At 42.1% G+C, this 27135-nt stretch overlaps 1 protein-coding gene across 2 annotated transcripts in view; it reads left to right on the top strand.

Annotated features, from left to right (window-relative positions):
- The window catches only part of sh3pxd2aa (SH3 and PX domains 2Aa), a 152517-nt gene that overhangs the window by 52731 nt on the left and 72651 nt on the right, over positions 1 to 27135 (top strand). The window lies entirely within an intron of this gene.

Here is a 27135-nt window from a genome sequence, read left to right as displayed (position 1 = left end):
CAGCTAAAAATACATATGTACGTACAAACATACGTACATACAGTACATATTGTACATACAGTCCAGCTTACCATTCTTGGAACCCATGAAGTTTAAGTACTCCTGAAGAAAATGAATCAAGTGAAACATTTTTCTGTAGTTGGATACAAAAGAGCAAATGATAAACAACATTTTCATGGTTCAAGGTGCTTTTATTGTCAATTCTTCAATATCCGTAACACATAGAGGATTGAAATTGCTACAAAAGTGCTACAAAAACATCAATATAAAAAGCTAAATACAACTATGGTATATACAGTATAAAAAGTATTAATTGAATGTGCAAATATGGAAAGAGAATACAAAAATGGAGCTTTTTGGCAATGGATACAAACAGTAGGTTTACAGAATCCATGAAGACCTTAAGGAAAACAACACCCTGCGAACAGTTAAGCATGGTGGAGGATCCATAATGCTGTGGGGCTGGCTTGCTACAGCTGGTACTGGAGGCCTTGACTCTATCATAGGTATCATGAAATTAGAAAATTCGCACGGGTTTTTAGAGCCAAACGTCATACCCAGTGTAGGAAAACGTGGTTTGAGGCGAATATTATGCGTCCTCCAACAAGACAGACCAAAGCACACATCCAAAAGCACACAGGCGTGGTTGAAAAGCAAAAAATCGAAAAAAACCCTACAAATGTTCAAGAGCTTGAACAGATTAAAAAGGAAGAGTGGGAGAAAATATCAACTGAGAAGTGCAAAAAGCTTCTAGATGGATACAAGAAACGTTTGGAGGCTGTCATCATTGCCAAAGGGTGTGCAACCAAATATTGACGGGTGCCAATATTGCTGCATATGCTGTTTTCTGTATTTTCGTCTTTGAAATTAAAATATATAAGTTGAAAAAAATTTGTTTCTTTGTTAAATTACTTTGGACCTCCAATTAAAACATGCTGATGGTATAAGTTTGGTACATTTCCATTTATTTCTGAAGATATTAAACAGGTTATGCAAAAAATGGAGTGCCCATAATGGTGAGCAAGACTGTACATATGTGCAAGTTACTCAGTGTAAATACATGCTCAGCATACCTATAAGGTCAGCTGACTGATTCACTCATCAGTTTTCTTTTTAGTCTATTATCGTGTCAGCTTTTACTCCAGAGGTTTGTTACAAGCTCATTAATGATGTGCAAAGGGTGGGGGGAAAGAGTTGAATAAAACAAAAGTGTAAGACATTTATAATACCAGTCGATAGGCCCTTTGGGTAGCTCTTAATTGGTCACCCTCTCCTCTCCAAACTCAGATGCCAGTATCGCACTGTTAATTTATAAAATATTCCTGTATGCACTACAGGCAGCCAAGTGTTCTTGTGTAGCCCTCACTGGCAGTACTCACAAAACCGTTGAACCCTCAGTTCACCGGGGAAAAGAAACCGAAACCGATTGGCGTAGGAACGTGCCCTCAAAACGCTTCAGTAGGCACAGCGACTGGATCCCGTAGCGTCGAAGCGGCAGCCCGGTGGCGTTGAAAGAGTAAATCCGTTCGCGTTGAAAAACCAGGTCAAAACCCCCCCAAAAAAACAACTCTTCTCTTCCGCCGCATCTCCCGCTCTCCCCACACGACCCACCTCCTTCCCCCAATCCCATTGGACGCACCACCCATTCAATCAATCATTAAAAAAAAAAAAAAAAAAAAAAAAAAAACCTGAAATGTTCACAGACCTCTCGGAACGCAGGACACCCCAGTATCCATCCACACAAAGAACCAAACAAACTTTTAACTAGTTTTCACAACAGCAATTCAAACAAATACAGTTCAACACATTTTAGTCAGTACACTACACTTGTTAAACCTCAGCCTGTGGCGTATTGGCCTTTTGATCTCCATCATAGCATAATAGACATTCTCTCCTACGCTGACTGTCATTTTCTGTGAAACAGTACTTAACAATAAAATGGAAAAAAAACTTTAAAATGAGAAAAAAAAAACATTTGAGAAATCTTTCAAAAACCTGTTTCACTTCAATTTTAGGGAGCCTTCAACATTTCACCATTTTGAAGAGGAATAATCAATTTCTAGCTGAATATGCCTTTTCCAAATTGTATCCAAATTTGAGCCAGTTCACTGGCCTTCTCTGTGGAGACAATAATCATGCATAACATCCAATCTCCCCAAAAAAAAATTCTGTTCAGGAATGGAAGCCAATAACAAAGTACATCTATTCAGTTTCTTTGTAAAGCAGTGAATCTGAAAATCCATAGCTCACAATAATGATAGTTTTACTTCTTGGTGTATAGTCCTGTCACGATAATTACTACCTGTATATTGACTTATCGTTCGATAAATAAAATGGACATGATTGTTTTTCCGGACACGATAAATTGCCATGGTTGTGGTGAGGTCCACTCTGACTCGATGTCCCCCGCCTCCCCTGGAACATGAGCAAAGTTCTGTCGGAGGTGGGAGTTGAAACTCCTTCTGACGGGATTCTGCCAGACATTCCCAGCAGACCCTCACAATACGGTGGTGATCAGTTGACAGCTCCGCTCCTCTCTTCACCCGAGTGTCCAAGACATGCGGCCGCAAGTCCGATGACACGACCACAAAGGCGATCATCAAACTGCGACCGAGGGTGTCCTTGTGCCAAGTGCACGTGTGGACACCCTTGTGCTTTAACGTGGTGTTCGTTATGGACAATCCGTGATGAGCACAGAAGTCCAATAACAGAACACCTGATTGGGGGGACCGTTGCTCCCAATCACACCCTTCCAGGTCTCACTGTCAATGCCCACGTGAGCATTGAAGTCCCCCAGCAGAATGATGGAGTCCCCAGCGGGAGCGCTCTCCCCTCTAAGGACTCCAAAAAAGGTGGGTACTCTGAACTGCTGTTTGGTCCATAGGCACAAACAACAGTCAGGACCCGTCCCCGCACCCGAAGGCGGAAGGGGGCTACCCTCTCGTCCACCGGGGTGAACCCCAACGTACAAGGGCCGAGCCGGGGGGGGGGCAATAAGTATACCCACACCTGCTCGGCGCCTCTCACCGTGGGCAACTCCAGAGTGGAAGAGAGTCCAACCCCTCTCAAGAGAACTCGTACCAGAGCCCAAGCCGTGTGTGGAAGCGAGCCCGACTATATCTAGTTGGAACTTCTCTACCTCACACACCAGCTCGGGCTCCTTCCCTGCCAGAGAGGTGACATTCCATGTCCCTAGAGCCAGCTTCTGTAGCCAGGGATCGGATCGCCAAGGTCCCTGCATTCAGCTACCACCCAGCTCGCACTGCACCCAACCCCTATGGCCCCTCCCACAGGCGGTGAGCCCTTGGGAAAGGGGACCCAAGTTACACTTTCGGGCTGTGCCATGGGTGCATGCACAGCCCGAAAGTTCGCTCGCCTTCGAGCCCCACCACCAGGCCTGGCTCCAGAGGGGGGCCCCGGTGACCCGGGTCCGGACAAGGAAAACCTCAATCCCTCACCTAGGACATGTTTGCCATGGGTGACCCTACCAGAGGCATGAAGCCCCGGACAACTTTGATCCTAGGATCATTGGGACACACAAACCCCTCCACCACGAAAAGGTGACTGCTTCCAGGAGGGGATGTTATTTGTTTGTTTACAAAATAGAGTACTGAGTTTTAATCTGATTAATCTGCTTTAACAAAGTTTGCTTCTTTTTTGTTACTAGGGTTGAAACCGGAATTGGCAAAGACGAATCAATCCATAGACACAGATATTTTTGATGATGGAATGTTTTGAAATCTCATATGGTGGTAATTTGCTTCAGACTCCAACTGTGCCATTATAAGGTTGATGTAATAAAAAATATTTAAATGGAAAATATTGAAGCCATAATGTATTAGCTATTATGACTGTTGCATGATAATGTTCTTGACAAAATTTTGAAAATATGGAAATTCAGACAAATTTTGACAAATTGTTCTGGAAGTGAATTTTTATAGGTTTGCAGCTCTGTGGTAGTAATGCACTCCAATTACTCAAGTTACATTTACACAAATAACATTTTGGATAAATTGTACTTGTCAGTGTCGTTTGAAGGCACCATACTTTTTACTTTTACTTGAGTATTTATGTTGAGAAGAATCAATACCTTGACTCCGTTACAATGATCGTGATCGATTCCGTATTTTAACACTTCATCTTCGACTTCTGTATAGGGCACCGTTGCACTAATTCAACGTGATCACTCGTGTCATTTGACTCCAGTTCACCAGTCAGATGGCACAAGCCAGACACATGACAGCACAACCGTGTGTTTACTTTACAGACTCCGAAAAACAACAGCTTTACGAAGCAGTGTAGTTTTTTGTCTGCCCAAACGTGGATATTTCAGCCCACTTCTAACTTGAGATAACACCTTGCCATTAGTTTCAGATGCTTCTATTGTTCCTTTGGCAGTGCATATGGCAACATTAGCTCTATTAGCTCTATTTTAGCTCTAAGTCACTGTAAAACATTCTTCTTTAGGGATACATGCCATACTGCAATCTCCCTCTCTCTCTCTCTCTCTCTCTCTCTCTCTCTCTCTCTCTATCTATCTATCTCTCTGTCTCTCTCTCTGTCTCTCACACACACACACACACACACACACACACACACACACAAAATCAATAAGTCTGGTCAGGAAACAGCTTCTTCATTCAGTCATTTAAGTAAATAAAGTAAATAATGTTCCTTTAGGGCCCAATGCATGTGTAATTTTTTTGAGCACTTAAAAATTGAAATGGTGTGAGGTGTGTGTGGACTCCCATGTCTTATTTTTGTATTTAATTTTATTTGACGTTCATGCTCTTTTATTTATTTATTTTTAAACAGAAGTTACTCAAAGTTACTTTTTACTTGATTAGTTTTTTAAATGAGTACTTTCTTTCTCAAGTAAATATTTGGAGGACGACTACTTACTTTTACTTGAGTCATATTATTCAAAAGTAACAGTACTCTTACTTGAGTACAATATTTGGCTACTCTACCCACTTCTGGTGTTAGTCTCCAATTAACACAAACATGGGAATAAGCATAACCTCAGCAGCACGATATTCAGCCAGCAGTTGACTATAGCGAATGTCAACCTACAGTGGGTACGGATAGTATTCAGACCCCCTTAAATTTTTCACTCTGTGTTATATTGCAGCCATTTGCTAAAATCCTTTTTCATTTTTTCCTCAATGTACACACCTCACCCCATATTGACAGGAAAAAAACAGAATTGTTGAAATTTTTCCAGATTTCTTCAAAAAGTAAATCTGAAATATCACACAGCCAGTATTCAGACCCTTTGATGTGACACTCATATTTAACTCGGGTGCTGTCCATTTCTTCTGATCATCCTTGAGATGGTTCTACACCTTCATTGGAGTCCAGCTGTGTTTGATTATAGTGATTGGACTTGATTAGGAAAGGCACACACCTGACCTTACAGCTCACAGTGCATGTCAGAGCAAATGAGAATCATGAGGTCAAAGGAACTGCCTGAAGAGCTCAGAGTGTGGCAAGGCACAGATCTGGCCAAGGTTACAAAACAAATTCTGCTGTACTTAAGGTTCCTAAGAGCACACTGGCCTCTACATTCCTAAAATGGAAGAAGTTTGAGAGGATCATAACCCTTCCTAGAGCTGGCCGTGCGGCCAAACTGAGCAATTGGGGGAGAAGAGCCTTGGTGAGAGAGGTAAAGAAGAACCCAAAGATCACTGTGGCTGAGCTCCAGAGATGCAGTCGGGAGATGGGAGAAAGTTCTAGAAAGTCAACCATCACTGCAGCCCTCCACCAGTCGGGGCTTTATGGCAGAGTGGCCAGACGGAAGCTTCTCCTCAGTGCAAGACACATGAACGCCTGCATGGAGTTTGCTAAAACAAAGCACCTGAAGGACTCCAAGATGGTGAGAAATAAGATTCTCTGGTCTGATGAGACCAAGATAGAACTCTTTGGCCTAAATTCTAAGCGGTATGTGTGGGGAAAACCAGGCACTGCTCATCAGCTGTCCAATACAGTCCTAACAGTGCAAATGTTTCAACAATTCAGTTTTTTTCTGTCACTATGGAGTGCTGTGTAGACATTAATGAGGGGGGGAAAAATGAAAAGTAATTTTAGCAAATGGCTGCAATATAACAGAGTGAAAAATTTAAGGGGGTCTGCATACTTTCTGAATACGTATATACTTATAATTAATTAACCATTACTTAAACATACAAGATGATTTTGGTAATTACCAACCTTGTTATTCGGGCACCTTTGGCCTCTCAGTGGGTTCATATATTTGTTAAGCACTGTACCTCAGTTTCATATTCAATTGTTTAATGGATGTCACAGTTCAAGCTTACAGACACTGCCAGCAATGCCAATCTATCTTTGGTGAACAGCTTCCTCTTTCTCACTGTCTATGCATTGTGTGTGTGTGTGTTTAAAATTAATATTTTATTTCTGTTCGCTGGTCCTTTTTCATCTCGTTAATCCTTTTTTTTTTCCTGCCCCTTTATGAATAAAATTCCCTCACTGCTCCTGAGGAGTCCTGTTTACGCTTGTGTATTTTGGTGTGTAAAGAAATTGCAATTATTATGTCAGGAACTGTGAGAGATAAAGCCTCATATTTGGAGCATCAGTAATGCGTGCATACGCTCGCCTTGCAATGTAATTTGTTTGACACACAGTTGTTCTTTCAAGACACAAGTGATTTTTATTCATATGAAATTGATTATACAGGCTTGCAGTATCTGTACTAAGGATATTTGAGGATCACTAAAGGAATCATTACAGTTCATGTGAATTGACCTTATATGATTTCATCCTGGCCATCCACATCTTTTTTTTAATCAGTGCTCGAGAGACCTTAATGATCAGTAAACTTTGAAGTGTCAGATGTTGTCATGTGTCTACAGAATAAATGCCTTTGAATGATGCATAACACGAGAGATGAGCCTACTCTACTCCGCATACTTTATGTGCTTGTTTTCACCTTTTGACCAATTCTCAACCCGTCTTTAAAACTGTCATAATATTTGTCACTGTCAGACTGAAGATGGTTGAGGTAGCAGGCCATATCAATGATGGGTTTTGTCAGAACTTGGTTCTTATTTGGAATACAAGTTTTAATAAGTCTATCTATGGAGTTACGTGGGTGTAGGACTTCAGTTGTATCTCCTCATGTTTGAAGCTAACCATGTTTCTAATTTACACTAAATATGGACTGGTGAGTTACATTGTGTGGAAATGGAAAGAATAATAATGCTTGGTGGTGTTTGAAACTTCCAAAAACCTTTTTTTACCCAGAAAAAAACCTCATTATTGTATATCATGACAAAAGGAACCATAGTCAAGTGAAGCTAACAAGCAGACACAACATTGTTTCTCCATATGAATTAACAGATAAATAAGGGGCTTTTCCACCCACCAGCCCAGGAACTTTGAGTTCCTGGTAACAACAGGTTCCTGTGGCCCATGTGGTTTGTGTTTTCCCTCGCACTAATTGGTTCCGGGGAGCTTAAGCAAATGAGGCTGATGTTGCTCATTACTCACTCCTACTGGATCGAAAAAAATGCTAGTATTTCAAGCTTTCAATATGTTATTTTATATCATAATGTAAATTTCTAATATTTTTGATACCTTTAAAACCTAACCCTTTATCCAGATGAGGCAATTAAGAACTGATTCTCATTTGCAATGCCAACCTGGCTGCAAACAATCTTTGAGCTAGGGAGTTTTGTTATATGCAGGTACATCTCAATAAATTTGAATATATATATATATATATATATTATTGAGATGACATACCTACATATGCTTATCCATACCTTGCAGATGACTATAGTTGTGATTTCTCAGCTGGAAAATGCAATAGGGACATGAGCCTGAATCCTTAAACAGTTCCACTACAAATTTGAGAACAATAAATCACATCGATAGTCATCTGCATTTATTCATATATTTATTTATTCAGAAAGACAATTTTTTTCTCATGTCTTGGCATTCAGGCAATTGTTTTTCTTCATGCAGGTTTTCCAGCTTTACAGAATATTCGCTCACATGCCTTTTATGGACCTTATATTTAACGTGCTATGATGTCATGTAATATTTAACTTGTTACTATATCACATTGTACAATTTCTTTCTGTATTTGCTTCTATTTTGTTTTGTTTTACTCTGCTGTCTGCAGCCAGGGTGGCCTTGCAAATACCTTACCTGCATAAGGTTCCATAAATAAATAAAAAATACATTCCTAGACTTCATGGACAGGGCTTAGTCAGTTTTTAAATACAGAAATGTGAAGTATTTGGTATCTGTAAATGTGTTTGCATTAAAAAAAACAAAAAACGACTACATTGCAAATATTCATTTGTGAACAGAAGGTTTTTAATTTTTTTTCCTCCCCACGACTAACTGGATTGGACCATCAGAGCGTCCTTGCCCGGCCAGCCTCACGCCTCACGTCTCCGCTGGCCGGCCAAGGAAGATGAACACGGTCCTTTGGGCTCAGACCTCCGCTCCTTAGCGGAGACCGAGTCGGCCAGCGGTAGACCTTGCAGGTGGCGACCGCAGAGTTTGTCCAGCCTGCTCCTTGTCCACCAAGTGCAGCTAAGCAGGAAAATGTAAAGATCGGTGTTGGAAGTTTCATGCCCCTCCTCAGCCTCGGCAGAGGAAGTCGCACACGCCCGCTTTGTTTCGGACCTCCGGACCATAGTGGAATCGAGTTGGCCAGCAGTAGACCTTGACGCGGGGGCGGCGGCAGATATCGGCGTGACCCCGTGGCAAGGTCTGCCGCCGTGAGGTCCACCACATTCGTATGGTGATTTGAAGTTTTGCTTTTGCTTGGCATCAGTTTGGATAATACTTCACTGGTTATTTATTCCTACCTTGCTCTATCTTATTGAATAAAAATATCTCTAAATCAGTAACAACTCGTAATAGCTCACTTACTGTAAACAAGGGGCACATGTCGAATTGACTGAGAAACTGGGGTGCTTTTAAAAGTTTCACATTTTTGTGTGAGACTCAGCATTCTCAAAGAGACTCGTTGAACACACAGCTCTCTGTGTTTACCGGTGGAGTGGCTGTGAATTTAAAGTACTCGTTTGCACCCAAGAATTGGCACTTGTGGAAATGGCAGCCTTAGGAATCTCTGAATCCGAGTACGCTGCCGATCAAACATATATAGAACCTCTTTGCGATTCTCTGTCAGGGGCATCCTCATTTGTGGCAACACAATACAAAATTGTAGCTCCTTACTGGACACTCAAGTGAGCAAATTGAGAGGTCCTTCTCTGTAAACGTGAAGGTAGAGGTACAGGCTGGGCTAAAGACAATGGACAGGGAGGCATCCATCCATTCATTTTCTGAGCTGCATCTCCTCACTAGGGTCGCGGGCGTGCTGGAGCCTATCCCAGATACCATCGGGCAGGAGGTGGGGTACACCCTGAACTGGTTGCCAGCCAATCGCAGGGCACATACAAACAAAGAACCATTCGCACTCACAGTCACACCTACGGGCAATTTAGAGTTGTCAGACGGGGAGACAGTGAGATGGAATTTTATTTTAGGCGGGAATAAGACTTGAAAATCTTGCAATGCAGGCGATTGACAAGAGCAGACTGCTAAATGACCTAGCTAAAAGTGTAGACCTAGTGAATGACCTGCAGAGAGCTGGGACCAAAGTAACAAAGGCTACCATCAGTAACACACTACGCCGCCAGGGACTCAAATCCTGCAGTGCCAGACGTGTTCCCCCTGCTTAAGCCAGTACATGTACAGTGTGAAATATCCACAGTCAGTCATTATTTGGGGTGCAATATACAGTGCAGGTGTTGGTAAACTCTACTTTCTTAAATCCAAGGTCGCCGCAACAGTCTCGCAGAATATTTTAGAGAACTTCACAATTCCTTCTGCTGAGGATCTGTATGGAGATGCAGGTTTCATCTTCCAGCAGGACCTGGCCCCTGCCATACCACCAGAAGCACCAAAACCTGATTTGATGCCCATGCCATCACAGTGCTTGACTGGCCAGCCAACTCGCCGGATCTAAACCTTATTGATAATCTATGGGGTATTATCAAGCGGAAAATGAGGGGCAACCAGACCCAAAACTAAGAAGAAATTTGGGCTTCCATAACTCCCAGGCAATGATTGCCTCAATGCAACGGGGCATCGAGGCAGTGATTAAAGCAAAGGGATTCCCAACCAATATTGAAGATCGTTTTGAAAGTCCCATATTTTGATTGATATAATGTAATTTTTTTGTCTTCTACAAAAACTGAGTGATGATTTATTCACAGTATTGTCATTTTTTGAATTCCTGATTTTGGGGGTTTATGAGCTGGAAGCCCAAATTATGTAAAAATAAACAAATATATACTTGAAATTGTTTAAATTGTGGGCCCTGAATCTATAATCTATGAAAGTTTAACTTTTTGAATGGAATTATGGAAATAACTAAACTTTTCCATGATACTAATTTTTTTTTGGAAAGGGTCTGTAGTGTACATTAAAACACCTCGTGTGTGTGTGTGTGTGATAGCTCATGTGCGCGCCATAGGTAATGCGTTAAAGAGTAGCTCAATGAAATGTGTGTAACAACATATTAAAAAAGGTTGTTTTAATGACTGCAAAACTGTGTATGAGTATGTATGGGAGGTAAATTAGAGGGGGGATATATTTGGGGGTAGCAATTGCCTGATTCACTGCCCTGTTACGCCGCATCTGACTCGTTACGCATCTCATGCTTCCCTCCCCTCATTCACACACTCGCTCAGTCAAAGTCCTCAATTAGCTTCATTTCAACCCATATTTTTGGACAGTTACGTAAAATGTTATCGTTGAAATGTCACAGACAGGCTTTCAGACACAAGCACATGCAAAAAATAAAATAAATTGACAAAAGGGCTCTTTGGTCACCTGAGCACCCACACCCCACCCCAGACGTCCCTGTTGTCCATATTGCGCAAATATGCCTCTATTTTGATGAAAGGAGAAATACACAGGTGATGGACCCATTTAGTACTAGTTTTTCATGAGTCATGAGCCAGTGGACTCGACTTCAGGCAAGGCTATATTGGATATGTTACTTTCAATATCTACCCGTAATGCATCTGCTAAATTATTATGAGTCATCTGGGAGTGTGTACAAAAGGAGGAAGGCCATTAATTCAAAGCCATGGTTGTAAAGTGTGTGTGCGTTTAAAAGGTGGTTTCTGCACATGTCCTAAGTGCTGTAAGGGAAGAAAACATTAATATTAATCACCATATCCCCTGTGTAGGTGGTGTCTTTTGTCTTAATTTTTAATCATCACATCTGTGTTTTTAATATTCTTGTTAAAATAAATCTTTTTTTTGTTTGTTTTTTTTGTTTTTTAGGGAATCAATCCTCTATTATTCACTGAAAATTAAAATTTCCTTACTATCTTTACCATTACCACCTTGGTGCCAAGCATTTTGGTGCCAAGGAACTATGTTGGTGTGAGTTGAAGAGCTTCATGTCGTGATTTGCTCCCATCTTGAGGCCAAGGAGCTATGTGCAAAGTTATTTGAGCTTTGAAATTAAGAGAAAAGACTGTTGGAAATAAATAAATACAATTCCATTAAAGAAATAGTCAAGTTTAAGTCATAAGTGCTTATCAGAGCTTATCGGGGCAAAAGCGGCCCAGAACTTGGCAGAGGCGGCCGCCGTCAAATTTTATATTCAGGAAAAGCTTTGTACGCTGAGAGCACGCAGATTCACAATTGCATATCCTCAAATAGTTGTGCTGACAAACCTTTCGTTTAAAGTAACTCTTGCCTTGCTGTTTGTGTCCAGAATAGTTATTTTGCGCAAGTACAGTGTGTTTACTTCATTTTGAAACAATAGACTGCATTTCACACATGGTGAAACATTGTCTTAGTTCATAATTTAAGATGCCTCACATGCTGCTATCTGATTCTGATATTACTTGAGTTGTTAGAATTGCTTGACTGTATGCCACTACATTTCCTTTCATTTAATGAGGCCTCATGTTGGTAAGTCAACAAAATGTGAGCAGTATGTGTTAATTAGAAAACAGTTGAGTGGCATCGAATTCTCGAGATTTTCACTTCCCGAAGCGAAACAGAACAGTGTGGGAACACGCTAATAACTACATAACTATGGGAACACATTCTCATGTGTTTTCGATTACAGATTTTTTGTTGTTGTTGATTAATTGTATGTGAATGGCAGACATCTTGTTGTAAGCATGCATACTCTCTCTAAAACAGTTCTATCCTCAGTTATGTTTTTCTTCTTGACTCATCCTCTTGCTTACCATTATCTCTCAGATTCTGACATCTCTCCTTCAGTCTCCTACCTTCATCTTCCTCATCCTTCTGTTTATTGCTCTCCATCTGCTGCAAGTAGCAGAGAGGCGACAGACCGATTCAACCTTAATGGATAAGCTGTTTCATTCCCCCTGCTGGAGGGATCAATAGCACTCACTTGAGGGAATGTAGCACAACATGAGTGTCCAACATGGCATCGATGGGGTTAAACACTTAAAGTGTGTGGTCAGCAGATCTCAAGGCCAGTGGGAGGTGTTTGCGAGCGTATGTTTGTAAGTTTGTGCTCTCATGTGCGAGCATTTATTGACCCATTTCAATCAGAGCAGTCTTGGGTTCATGCTGTTACGATGGTTTAGTTTTGTTTGATACCCAACGTGGAAGAGATCTGTGCTGGTATCTGCCTCGGTGGAGTAGCCGCAGCTTGTTTGTTAGTGTTATGCTATTTCAGTGTACACCTCATGTCTGTTAGAAACTTCAGCTTTACGTTTTTCCAATTTTCTACAATTCTAAAGTTGTGTGTGTGTGTGTGTGTGTGTGTGTGCATTTTTAAAACTGCTCGCAAGATTGAATTGTACCCTCACTCACTCCCCACCCCCTTGCGTCTCTGGCCAAATAAATTTCTCCAGCTCACTAATGCGTGTGCCAAACACAAAATATGAGGGGCCGTTAGGGACATTATTCAGGATTAGCTCTCACACTTACTATTCAAATGCTTTCACACACACACACACACAAACTACTGAAAGGCTCTCATAAGGACTACTCAAACACTCTCATACGCACGAGTCTTGCTCTCATTAACACTACTCATGCTTTCATTTACACCGGTCAAATGCTCTCATACGCACGGGTCTTGCTCTCATCAACGCTACTCAAATGCTATCATTGCAGGCGTCTTGCTCTCATCAACACTACTCAAATGCTCTCACACACACGCGTCTTGCTCTCATCAACACGACTCAAATGCGTTCACGTGAGCACGTCAATCACATTCTCGCACACATCACTAGCATTCACGAGTTCATGTCAATCATGCTCACACGTGAATTGTGTAAATCTGTTATTAGGTAGTTCAATTCAAAAAGTGAAATTATAGAGATGAACTGCACACACTGAGTGAAGTATTTTTCATATTTAAAATATGTATTATTTTGATGATTGTAGCACATAGCAAATAAACAAAAAATCCCCATATTGAGAAACTAAAATATCATGTCAAACGAAATAGTCAATTAATTCAAGAAATTTCGTGATTTTTAATGTAGAAATTAGGCTGGAATTTGCCCTCTGAAAAATACTTCAGTGTTTAATCACTCTATAAGTACTGAAGAAAAAAATGTCAACTATATTCTAATTTATTGAGATGTACCTATATTTAAAAAAGTCATACAATATTTGACTGACTGTGTGTAGTCTGGAGTGCATATCTATGACACGAGTTTCACAACGACAATTAACGTCCTTCATTTCCTTTGGACACCTCATTAGGTACACCGGCGCAGGGGAGCTTGAATGCGACTATCCGGCCATCCTGCCTGCAACGAACCGTATATGTTTCAGATTGTAATGCAGAGGTGTTGAAACTCTGTCTTGAGTCCAGGAGTAAACACACGTCCACTGCGCTTTAGCCCGAAAGGCACATTTATTCGGCAGCATCCGCGTCCGAATGACGACGTGTCACTCTTGATAGACGAGCCACCCTCGCCCTACGTCATACACGACACTGCTTCTGATTGGCAGACCATTACGTCATATCCTACAACACTTACACATTAAAAGCAACCATTTTAAATCAATAAGGAAAAGCGTGATTGTAACACAATAATCAACAAGTATACGACATATATACATTAAAAATATATATGCATGCACTCTAAAGTATAATGCTATGTAACGCTACTGCTTAAGTTAGGCTTACTATTGTACTTTATGGCTGTATGTCAATGCCATATTTGTTTTGAAACCACTTACTTTTTACCTCATATAAATACACGCTCACATAGACGTCTCAATTGTTTGCACACTTATCGGTCAAACACACTCGCATGAACACATCAAATCTATTCACATACCATCCTCAAATCCATTCATAAAATATACTCAACTTGTTTCACATTTCCATCTCAAATGCTCGCATACATACTAGTGGAAAAAAAAAAAATCTTAATTGAATCTTCTAAAATTTAATGTCTTCTGTCGTCTTGGTCTGTTTTGACCATAAGGGGGCAGCAATGGGGATTTTGAATGATTTAGAGCAGCGATCCCAATCAGTGTGCCATTGACTGCCATTAGAAATCAGGAGTTGTGCTACAGGAAGTTACACTATTTCACTTACTGTAATCAGTCTAAAATCATTAATTTACTGCCAATTATGTATCTTTGTTCCTGTATCTATCCCAGCGACATATAGTGACAGGCACAACAATTAAATGCTCTTCCACTAGATAGCAGAAAGTGCATAATTAACCCATGTTTCCACTTTTTGTTTGGTGGTGTGCCATGAGATTATTATTAAGTGAAACATTACCTTGGCTCAGTAAAGGTTGGGAAACACTGTCTTAAATGTTATCAGGTTTGTACTGGTCTTGCTGGCTTTTAGAAGAAATTTTCTCTGCATTGATCAGAATCAGAATCATCTTTATTTGCCAACTATGTCCAAAACACACAAGGAATTTGTCTCCGGTAGTTGGAGCCGCTCTAGTACAACAGACAGTCAATTTACAGAACACGTTGGAGACATAAAGACATTGACAAAAAACAATTGTGCAAAAAGATGCAGAGTCCTCTAGCACTTAGAGCAGTTCGAATGATTAATATTGCAATAGTCTGGTGCAATGACCATTGTGCAAAGGGCGCTGAGACTTCAAGGAGTGTATGCGGTTTAAAGTGACGAGTAGTGCGATCATCTGGGACAATGTTGGTTGTGCAAATGTTACAGATACTCCTCAATCAGTGTGCAAATGGAGCAGATGCTACTCTGGCATGAGTGGCCAGTATATGCAAATAGTGCAGCATGGCGAGACAACTACAGTGAGTGCACGAGTAATACATAATTGGCCCCACAGAAATGTGACAACGAACTCAAGTCAAAAAAATTCCAGCTTGTTGGAATTGAATTATAGGTTAGGTGTTTAAGAAGTTGATCGCAAGAGGGAAGAAGCTGTTGGAATGTCTACTAGTTCTAGTTTGCGTTGATCGGTAGCGCCTACCTGAGGGAAGGAGCTGGAAGAGCCGGTGACCGGGGTGCAGACGGTCCGAGAGGATTTTGCACGCCCTTGTCTTAGTTCTGGCAGCGTGCAAGTCCTCACTGGTGGGTAGGGGGGTACCGACAATCCTTTCAGCAGTTTTGATTGTCCGTTGCAGTCGGAGTTTGTCCTTTTTTTTAGCAGCACCAAACCAGACTGTGATGGAAGAACACAGGACTGATTCGATGACCGCTGTGTAGAACTGTCTCAGCAGCTCCGGTTGCAGGCCGTGCTTTCTCAGAAGCCGCAGGAAGTACATCCTCTGTTGGGCCTTTTTGAGGACGGAGTTGATGTTGGTCGCCCACTTCAGGTCCTGAGAGATTGTAATTCCCAGGAACTTGAAGGTCTCGACGGTTGACACAATGCAGCTGGACAACGTGAGGGGCAGCTGTGGCGAAGGATGCCTCCTGAAGTCCACGATCATCTCTACAGTCTTGAGCGTGTTCAGCTCCAGGTTGTGTCGGCCGCACCACAGCTCCAGCCGCTACGCTTCCTGTCGATATGCAGACTCGTCACCGTCCTTGATGAGGCCGATGACAGTGGTGTCATCTGCAAACTTCAGGAGCTTGACAGTCGGGTTCGCTGAGGTGCAGTCGTTCGTGTAGAGAGAGAAGAGCAGCGGAGAGAGGACACAACCTTGGGGTGCCCCAGTGCTGATGCTGCGTGTGGATGAGGTGGCCTCCCCCAGCCTGACCTGCTGTGTCCTGCCCGTCAGAAAGCTGTAAATCCACTGGCAGATGGCAGGTGAGACGCTGAGCTGGAGAAGCTTGGTTGAAAGGCGTTCAGGGATGATGGTGTTGAACGCTGAGCTGAAGTCCACGAACAGGATCCTCGCGTAGGTCCCTGCACTGTCGAGGTGTTCTAGGATGAAGTGCAGTCCCATGTTGACTACATCATTTGCAGACCTGTTCGCTTGGTAGGCAAACTGCAGGGGGTCCAGCAGGGGACCTGTGACACTCTTGAGGTGGTCCAGCACGAGGCGTTCAAAGGACTTCATGACCACAGATGTCAAAGCGACAGGCCTGTAGTCATTCAGACCAGAGATTGCAGGTTTCTTGGGGACTGGAATGATGGTGGAGCGTTTGAAACAGGATGGAAATTCGCACATTTCCAAAGATCTGTTGAAGATCTGAGTGAAGACTGCAGCGAGCTGGTCCGCGCAGACTTTGAGGCAGGATGGCGACACATGGTCCGGGCCTGCCGTTTTGTTAATCTTCTGTTGTTTGAAGATGCGTCTCACATCCTGTTCATGGATGGTTAACGCAGAAGTCAGAGGTGTGGTTGTGGTCGCGGGTGTGGCCGGGTGGGTGTGTGGTGTGAAACTGTCCTTTTCAAATCTGCAGTAGAAGGTACTCAAGTCGTTGGCTAGTGTGCTATTGTTCTCAGCTTGGGGGGATCGTCGCTTGTAATTAGTCAGCGATTGGAATGCATGCCAGACTGATTTAGAGTCGTTCGTGCTAAACTGTTTTTTCCAACTTTGCTGCATAGATCCTCTTTGCAATGTTAATTTCTTTAGTAAGCTGGTTTCTAGCTTGATAAAACAGGGCCTGTCCCCGCTCTGATATGCATCTTCCTTAGCTTGGCGAAGCTGCTTAAGTTTAGCAGTGAACCACGGCTTGTTGTTGTTGAATGTCCGAAATGATTTTGTTGGTACACAAACCTCTTCACAGAAACTGGTATAGGATGTGACAGTGTCCGTATATTCATCCAGGCTGCCAGCTGAATTTTCAAAGACACTCCAGTCTGTGCAGTCTAAACAGCTTTGAAGTTCCATCTTGGCTTCATTGGTCCACTTTTTGACTGTTTTCACTGTAGGCTTCGCACATTTAAGTTCTTGCCGGTATTAAGTGAATTAAGCAGTGATCAGACGAGCCCAGGGCTGCACGAGGTATAGCACGGTATGCGTTTTTTACCGTAGTGTAGCAGTGGTCTAAAGTATTATTTTCCCTGGTAGGACATTATTATTTTATTTTCCCTTCATTTGTAATACTACTACTACCACCATCATGACTACTACTACTTCTACTGTACATAAAGGCTAAATTATTTGCTTTAATGACCACTGCTCATCATGCCCCAGCTTTTGTTTATTAAGCCACTTGGAACATTTTATTCTTAAGGATTTTCTGGACTCACTTGAACTTATTTTCATTTGACAATGACTGATACCAACATGACATGTCATTGTGACGAAATGTATGTATTTGACTGATCCATTGACCTTTGTACACTTGAACACTGTTTTACTGAGCTGCATACATACTTTCACTTGCATACTGCTCTATACAACAGTATGTTCAGTACGATTGACTCCCTGATTGCCTCCCACCAGGCTTGTTTTTTTTATATTTATATTTTTTTATATATATATGTTTTTTTTATATTTTTATGTCAAAGTCATCATGTCTGTTTATTCGCGGGGATTACTTTTGCGAGTAGCTTTTTTCTAAAAAAAATAAAATAAATAAAATGGAGTGATCGTAATATTGCAACCTATGGCAACAGTGACTGCTTTTGTAAACTAGTGCCTCTATCTGCAGCCATGTTGTTACTGTAAGAAGTATACATCAGGGGCAGGCGCTATGAACTATGAAAGCTGCATTTTTTTAATATGTAAAACTAAAAGAGAATCAAATTAAGCGATTTAAAAGGATAAATCTCCTAGCTCTACTTTCCTGCATAGTTAGGGCCAGTCGAGGCCTGGATTAAATTAAATGTTAATTAGACCGTGGTTTCTTGCCTGTCCATCATGCTTTGCAGTCAATAGTTTTTTTGTTTTTTTTCCTCCATAATTTCAAGCCAATAAACAAAACGTCAGTTTATACAGCATCTTCGTGAAGACTGTCTTGTGCAAGCTGAATAGCTGTAGAAAGAATACCAGACCACCTGACTGGTGTCTTGGTACTTGAATGCTAATTACTGTCTGCATGACATCACAACACTTATGAGTGAGCAGCCACAACACCGGATTACGAGCCAGCAAAAACTGGAAGGAAGAAAGTGGGATTGATATCTTGAGTGACTGTCAACTACAGCATAACGTCAGCATTCCAGTCTCAGCCATGATATACGGTACAGTAGCCTTAGACTCTACCTTGGTGTCCTCTATTTCTGTATGTATGTTGGGCTGTAAATACAGGTGTTGCTTCACTGTTTCCAGTCATAATTTTGTCGTTAAATAGTCAAAGCAGAACAATGTAATAATTCTACGATGAAACTATGTGTAAAACGCATTAAATGCTGGACGACTTCCAGTCAGTTACATTATGCAGAAATCACAACCATCAGAATCTGTCATGTCTGTCGACATTGAGCTCACTTCAAGACACTAGCGTAGTGGAGGAACCAGTCAATCGAATTATTTGTGTCTGGCTTGTCAAAGGCCTGCAACAGCATTGCATTTTGTGAGTGCACATCTATATGCATCAAGAATGATTGATCCCAAAGATACAGATTCACAGCAGTTCAATTTAACCTTCCACCTTAATGCTCAGTAATTGTGTAGCGCATAACTTAATAGAGATCGTGTTTACCTTCAAACCATGCACAGCAAGAATTATTACACATACTTCCTAGGGAGGTGGTTATCGCAAAATCTACTTTTAATGATGCTGCTGCTTTTCACCAAACAGATTTCAGTCACAAGCAATCATTTCCAGTTCACACATGTATTGTATTGTAGTACACTACGTTTTGACCCATGACCCTTTTCAATTAACCCACCAAAAGAAATTGCCATTTATAGTCCACTCCAAAAGTATTGGAACGGCAAGTTCAATTCCTTTTTTTTTTTTTTTTTTTTTTTTTGTATACTGAAGACATTTGGGTCAAAAGATTAATATGAGACAAAAGTTCAGAATTCCAGCTTTCATCATCTAGATGTGATAAACAACTCAGGACAGAGCACCTTTTATTTGAAGCCACCCACTTTTCAAGTGAGCAAATGTATTTGAACAGACATGATTAAATTAACTTAAAGTCAATAACATTTAATATTTGGTGGCATAACCCTTACTTGCAATAACTGCATCAAGCATCATGCAACAAGACAATGACCCAAAACACACTGCCGACACAACCAAAGGACTTCATAAGGGGGGAAAAGTGGAAGGTCTTAGACTGGCCAAGTCAATCACCAGACCTTAATCAAATAGAGCATGCATTTTACCTTCTGAAGAGGATACTGAAGGGGAGAAACCCCCAGAAACAAACAAGAACTGAAAGGGGCTACAGTAAAGGCCAAGAAAACCATTTCAAATGAAGAATGCAAGTCTGGTGAAGTCAATGGGTCGCAGGCTTGATCTTGGCAGCTGGTCAATAGAGGGCACTCCCCCACTGCTGCTGAGTCATCTTGAAAAGGACAAAGTGAAATGATGAAAATGAAAATAAAATAATATCACGAAAATATTACAAATTATATGTACAGTAGAACCTCGGTTTACAAATGATTGTTTCTGAACAATTTGGGGTACGTATAAAACTTAGAAAACTTGCCTCGAGTTATATATTTTCAGTTCGCGAACGGTCTTTGTATGGACGAACAGAAGGATCTATGTTGTGCTTCTACTCGCTGTGTGACGATCATTGACTCTGTGCAAAACACTTGTATGTAGCCTGAAAATGAGTTCACAATTCCGCGGCATAAGGCGGAATCTGTTCTAGGCGAAGGTTTCGCCTCCACATCTTCGATCATCCAATCACAAATCTAATAGTGATTGTTGTCGTAAAAGAAGTCCTGGAATAATTGTATTTTCATCAAAAAATACTATTTACAATATGTCTGTTATTTATTGAATTGTAGCGTCTCTTTAATTAAAACAATGAACGGTTAATGTTGCCGTAATCATGTCAAAGTATCTCTACACGGACGCGTTCGCAAGGCGGACGTTCTGCCTACACGCACATTTATCCAATGCGATGCGACCAGCAGCCACCACATTATGAATGAAGACTGAAAAAGGTGCGCTTTTGTCACATGGAACTTTTTCGAAGAAAGTCAGCAAAGGGCTAAACAGTCATAATGACACCCAAAATAAAAAGTGAAACTGCTAAAAATAGTTTTAGGAAACATAGATGAGCAGAAAGATCTGCGCGTTGTGCAACCGTCTTTGACTGTGTTATGCAATGCAACTCAGGTGGGCACTGTATGTTTGTTGTTGTTTTTTTGCTTTTTATTAAACTGACAAAACTGAGAAAGCTTTAGCTGGTGATAGCGTGAGCGAGGCAATAAAAATAATTATCAAAAGACATGTGCAGCAAATTGGCCAACAGAGCAATTCATCTTTTAAATGACAACGTGATGTCCCACTTTCCGATTTTTATTTATTTATTTTCTGGACAGAGAAGGTTTCCCTGGAGCGGTTTGTTATGCCAAAATCAACCAGTGAATTATAAAAGAAACAGACAAAAAAAAAAGCACCTGAATCAGAATTATTATGGAAGAAGGCTGTTCTTCAATGAGGAGCTGTAGTCCTCCTCCCAATTTCCCCTTCTTAGTTAAGTTTTATTGCTCATTTACTTTATCATATTTATTGAGTGTTTTAGTTCTTTAAAAGTGTGTGTTTTCACTTATTTCTATATTGCACTATATTTCTTTTTAAGAGCACACTGATAAAAAAGGGAAGTATAATTTAATTTTGAGGCTGAAACAGATTAATTGCATTTCCGTTAATTTCAATAGGAAACATTACCTCGGGTTAAGAACATTTTGGGTTACAAACGGGTTTATGGATCAAATTAAGTTCGTAACCCAATGTTCCACTGTATATCTATTTTTAGACCAGAAGTACCAGTAGGATAAACAGTATACACTTGATGTCTAGGGCGAATCAATGTTTACTTGTTGACTCTCGTTAGATGTTTGACATGCGCAGACGGTCGTCGTGAAATAGAAAAGATATTGCTGAGGTAGGGCGTTGGATTACAGCACCCCATAACATTAATCAGGGGTACTGTTAAACCGTCCCACCCCCATCATGTTACTGTAAAAAGGGGTCTGGTAAGAAGATTTTAGCAAGAATCATGGAAGTTGATGAAAATGATTTTATTTTCGCAGGCCACATAAAATGATGGCCAGTCTGGATTTGGCCCCTGGGCCTTGAGTTTGACACATGGGCTACATAATTACAATTCTTTAAAAAAAAAAAAAAAAAAAAAAAAAGTCCTACATTCCTTGCAATAGTAATGGAACAGTGAGTCGATTCCTTTTATTTGTTTTTTGTTGAAGACTGAAAACATTTTTTGACAAAAGATGAATGTGAGACAAGAGATCGTTTCCTTTGTTTTTCTTTATCTGATACACAATTTGGAATGCTATTACTAACCATCTGAAACGTTTATTAGTAATCTATGTTGTACTGTTGATCTCATATTTTCATCTTTTTTCCCAAAACCTGATGATTTCAGTCTGCAGAAAGAGTAAAAGAATTGGCCTCCCTGTTCCAATACTTTTGGAGGGGAGTGTATTCAAATATAATTGGTGGTTTTAGTGTAACTGACTGTTTACATACCTAAATTGTGATTTATTTATATTTAGAAGGCATTCATTATGAAATGAGTACTGCCACTTGTTTTATTATATTAAAACATTAAGAAAATAATAGTTTAAAATGTAAACTATGTACATACCATGACTAAATGACCATTCAAAAGATGGCAATTTACCAGTCTGTAGTTACAATCCATTCATCAGTTTTCTATATGCTATTCGAGGAGCTGGAGCCTATCCCATCTGACTTTGGGCAGAAGGCTATCAACACCCTGGATTGGTCACCAGTCTGTCAGAGGGCACATTTAGAGATAAGGCAACCATTCACTGTCACTGGGTGGTACTGAAGTCACACTGCCAGAACAGAAGTCAAGTTGTTGAACCACTGTACACTAACAGTGATAGTGTAATAGTAAAGTAAAATAAATGTCACAGTTTTATAGGTAAAGCTCTTCACACAGTGAAATATACATTGGTGGTTATTGCTTTATCCAAGAATACTGTGTCTTATCGATCTATTTGAAGTCACATGTCCGATGTGGCTTGAGATGGATGGGGTGAGGCAAGGGGTCATGTCCTGATCCCTACTCGTCCCACTTTTCTGACAATGAAGCATATTCTTGTTCCTCGTACACAGGGATGAGAGGTCACAATGAAGGGTTTATTCTTCTGCTGCTGACAGATGCATCAGATCATTGGGTGATGGATGAAGGGAAATGGCCTAAATGATGCTGTTAATGACCAATTTATAGATTTTTAGTTAGTGTGTGTGTGTGTGTGTGTGTGTGTGTGTGTGTATATATATATATATATATATATATATATATATATATATATATATATATATCTCCATCCATTTTCTGAGCCGCTTCTCCTCACTAGGGTCGCGGGCGTACTGGAGCCGATCCCAGCTATCACCGGGCAGGAGGCGGGGTACACCCTGAACTGGTTGCCAGCCAATCGCAGGGCACATACAAACAAACAACCATTTGCACTCACATTCACACCTACGGGCAATTTAGAGTTGTCAATTAACCTTCCATGCATGTTTTTGGGATGTGGGAGGAAACCAGAGTGCCTGGAGAAAACCCACGCAGGCACGGGGAGAACATGAAAACTCCACACAGGCGGGGGCGGGGATTGAACCCAAGTCCTTTTTTTTTTTTTATTTACATGACTTGTTCATTTATTGTATATACTTGTGTACTGCCCCTCCTTGAGCCGTCACCTTATCGAGGTGGAGGGGTTTGTGTGTCCCAATGATCCTAGAAGCTAAGTTGTCTTGAGGCTTTATGCCCCTGTCAGGGTCGCCCATGCAAAACAGGTCCTAGGTGAGGGACCAGACAAAGCACGGCTCCAAAAACTCCTATGACGAGTACAATAAATGGATTCAGGTTTCCCTTGCCCGGGCGTGGGTTACCGGGGCCCCCCTCTGGAGCCAGTCCCGGAGGTGGGGCTTGAAGGCGAGCACCTGGTGGCCGGGCCTGCACCCATGGGGGGGCACAGCCCGAAAGGGTTACGTGGGTCCCCCTTCCCATGGGCTCACCACCTGTGGGAGGGGCCATAGGGGTCGGGTGCAGTGCGAGCTGGACAGGTGGCCGAAGGCGGGGACCTTGGCGATCCGATCCCCGGCTACAGAAGTTGGCTCTAGGGACGTGGAATGTCACCTCTCTGGCAGGGAAGGGGCCCGAGCTGGTGTGTGAGGTCGAGAAGTTCCGACTAGATATAGTCGAGCTTTTTCGCACGGAGTTCCTCAAGGCTCTGGATGTTGTAGGGCTGTCCTGGTTGACACGCCTCTGCAACATCGCGTGGACATCGTGGACAGTGCCTCTGGATTGGCAGACTGGGGTGGTGGTCCCCCTTTTTAAGAAGGGGGAGCGCAGGGTGTGTTCCAACTACAGGGGGATCACACTCCTCAGCCTCCCTGGTAAGGTCTATTCAGGGGTGCTGGAGAGGAGGGTCCATCGGGAATTTGAATCTCAGATTCAGGAGGAACAGTGTGGTTTTCATCCTGGCCGTGGAACAGTGGAACAGCTCTACACCCTTGGCAGGGTCCTTGAGGGTGCATGGGACTTCACCAAACCAGTCTACATGTGTTTTGTGGACTTGGAGAAGGCGTTCGACCGTGTCCCTCGGGGGGTCCTGTGGGGGGTGCTTCGGGAGTATGGGGCATCGAACCCCCTGATACGGGCTGTTCGGTCCCTGTATGACCGGAGTAAGAGTTTGGTCCGCATATCCGGCAGTAAGTCTGACTCGTTCCCAGTGAGGGTTGGACACTGCCAAGGCTGCCCTTTGTCACCGATTCTGTTCATAACTTTTATGGACAGAATTTCTAGGCGCAGCCGAGGCGTAGAGGGGGTCCGATTTGGTGGCCTCAGTATTGCTTCTCTGCTTTTTGCTGATGATGTGGTTCTGTTGGCTTCATCAAGCCGTGACCTCCAACTCTCACTGGAGCAGTTTGCAGCCGAGTGTGAAGCGGCTGCGATGAGAATCAGCACCTCCAAATCTGAGACCATGGTCCTCAGTCGGAAAAGGGTGGCGTGCCCTCTCCATGTCGGGGATGAGATCCTGCCCCAAGTGGAGGAGTTCAAGTCTCTTGGGTTCACGAGTGAGGGAAGAATGGAATGGGAGATTGACAGGCGGATCGGTCCAGTGTCTTCAGTGATGCGGACTTTGTATCGATCCGTTGTGGTAAAGAAGGAGCTAAGCCGAAAGGCGAAGCTCTCGATTTACCGGTCGATCTACGTTCCTAACCTCACCTGTGGTCACGCGATGTGGGTCGTGACCGAAAGAACAAGATCCAGGATAAAAGCGGCCGAAATGAGATTCCTCCGCAGGGTGTCCGGGCTCTCCCTTAGAGATAGGGTGAGAAGCTCGGTCATCCGGGCTCAGAGTAGAGCCGCTGCTCCTTCACATCGAGAGGAGCCAGATGAGGTGGCTGGGGCATCTGATTCGGATGCCTCCCGGACGCCTCCCCGCTGAGGTGTTCCTGGCACATCCCACCGGAAGGAGACCCCGGGGACGACCCAGGACATGCTGCAGAGACTACGTCCTTCGGCTGGCCTGGGAACGCCTTGGGATCCCCCCGGAAGAGCTGGATGAAGTGGCTGGGGACAGGGAAGTCTGGCCGTCCCTGCTAAAGCTACTGCCCCCGTAGTAGACCTCGGATAAGCCTTAGAAAATGGATGGATGGACTTGTGTACTTTCTACTGAGTACTGTATCCATCCATCCATTTTCTGTACCGCTTATCCTCAGCAGGGCGTGCTGGACCAGCCCATCCAAGCTCAAAATTATTCTCTACCATTTTATAGACAAAAGTTAAAACATCAATGACCTCTAAGGGGCATCACTGACATACGTTTAGGTCAGATCGACATTACAACCTGGCAGAAATAATGGGCGCTAACTTACTGTAATTAAATTACTTTATTGCAATTAAATTACTTTAATAAATGCTGTTAATGACATGCTTACTCTAACTTTCTCACTGGCCCTGCTATATGGACGGGTGTTGTCCAGAGTTTGCGTCCGTTTGGCTTTTCCTTTTTTATTTTTTCACGCTGCGTTAATTGAACGCGGCATGCTCCTCCTTGTGTACATTCTACAGGTGGCCGATCAAATTTGTGTAGATGCATTAGATGACGTTCCCCACAATGTACTTCAGTTGTGTACAGACTGCAAATAACTTACCTGTTGTTTGCAAAACAATCCCACACCGATGAGTTTTTTAACGGACAAGATTGAAAAAAACTTTATTGGCCGCCAGATAGTTACAGTACTTCGCCGCAAGACACGTGACAAGGCAAAAAATAAACTAGCTTTTGGATTCATAGGCAATGGCGACACAGAGTTAAATGTCTTGTGTGGAGCTGATTGATGACATCATTGATTGAATTATGACATGAAAGCCGATCGGCAAAAAATGCTAATTATCGGCCGATATCGATCACACCGATCCGATCGGCATACATTCTAGCAATAGACGGAATTTGAGAAGTAGAAACCAATTATTTACTGCATATTTATAGATGGATGGCTATATGCAATTAAATGTCAATATGTGATACTTTAGAGAGGTAACGTTATTTGTTCACTTGGTCGCTATCCACCCACTCTACACAAGCACATGCCTTTAAAAGGTGGGTGTGCTCTGCTTGAGTGACATGAAAGTCAACAATGCGGATGTACAAAGGAAGGGCGATTTGCTGGCTAAGCCATTCGGCAATATGCCTCATAGTGACAATCTCGGTGATGTAGGTGGTGCAAAACATCATGGTGCTTGTTGCTGCTTCCTAGAATTCCTTGTGGTACTCTTTTTAACTCCAGGTTGTAGAAAAGCTAAATGTTGCTCTTGCATTTGTACCCTATTGTTGGCCCAACCAGTTCCATATTATTCTGAGTGTGTGCATTAACTATATTGTATGTTGGGCTAGGTTGGTATTTGTGAATCTATTGCATGAAACTCTCACTGTGGCTTGTGTGTTAACAGGTGGCATACAAGTCATGTTCACTGTATTACTAAGCATTTAGGTAACTTACCAAATGAGTAAGTTGAAAATGTTCGTTAAGGTTTATTTTCCAGTGAAAAATTATTTGTCCTTAAATGAGTCACTGCTGCCACTTTTTAGTCAAATAGCCAATAATGCCAACTGAACCAAAGATGTGCAGGAGAGTAACTGCACTGTACTGATCATCAAAAGAAATCTGCAATGCAATGAATCCGCAATAAGTGAACCACGATACCGAGGGATTACTGTACATACAATTTACTTTCTCGCTTTGCAGGAGCAATTTATGGATTTATTTAATTAATCTAATAGAAGATACAGGCTCATGCTTGCATGATTATCCCCCAGAAAATATAAAAATCTCGTCTTTTCCCTGTCTAAAATATAGATTTTGAAGCTGGTGTAATTTTAGACAGGATCGGTTCTTTCCTCCATCTGGTTATGGCATTGTGCTTCAGTTTCACAAATACAACTGTACTGCAGTGAGATGGCATGGCTTTATTTGAGGTGAGATGAGGGTTTTGATGGGCCTGAACGAGGAAATGTACTCCGAGCAAATGGGGAGTGACAATGGACAGATTGCAGGGTCTTTGCTTCCATAAATAGAACCTTGCTTCCTCC

This window comes from Phycodurus eques, chromosome 6, assembly GCF_024500275.1.
Source record: "Phycodurus eques isolate BA_2022a chromosome 6, UOR_Pequ_1.1, whole genome shotgun sequence".
NCBI classification, from domain to species: domain Eukaryota; kingdom Metazoa; phylum Chordata; class Actinopteri; order Syngnathiformes; family Syngnathidae; genus Phycodurus; species Phycodurus eques.
The sequence above is the reverse complement of the archived record's forward strand: the minus strand, read 5'-3'. Positions and strand labels throughout refer to the sequence as shown.